Genomic DNA, 633 nt, shown 5'->3' with positions numbered 1-633 from the left:
AAATGCATAAAATTATTATGATTATAATGAAGGCTTTTGTGACTTTTATAATAAAATAATTTTGGTAATAATAAATAAGAATTCTTATTAATTGCTAAACTTTATCAAAATTTTATTAGTAGTAGTCCAAGATTTTATCATCTATAATTCTGATATTTTTTCTAAATAATTAAACCAAATTTATCAAAAAAGTCTACTGGTTAACTAAAATATTTTTTAATTCATTTAATTTTTTAGTGCATACAGGTGTTTTGACTGCATGGATGTCTGTGTACGACATGTATGGCTGGTACCCTGGAAGGTCACAGTCTACTGAGAATCAAATCTGGATGCTCTGGAAGAGCAGCCTCTGAACTGCTGAGTCATATCTTCAAACCCTAAATCTCTACTCCTTTTTTCTAATATTTGTTCTCTTTTTTTTAAATTATTTTATTAGATATTTTCTTCATTTACATTTCAAATGCTATCCCAAATGTCCCCTATACCATCCCCCCGCCCTGCTACCCTACCCACTCACTCCCACTTCTTGGCCCTGGCATTCCCCTGTATGGGGCATATAAAGTTTGCAAGACCAAGGGGCCTCTCTTCCCAATGATGGCCAAAGAGGCCATCTTCTGCTATATATCCAGCTAG

This window comes from Mus pahari, chromosome X, assembly GCF_900095145.1.
Source record: "Mus pahari chromosome X, PAHARI_EIJ_v1.1, whole genome shotgun sequence".
Lineage (NCBI taxonomy): Eukaryota > Metazoa > Chordata > Mammalia > Rodentia > Muridae > Mus > Mus pahari.
Note: the sequence above shows the minus strand (reverse complement) of the source record.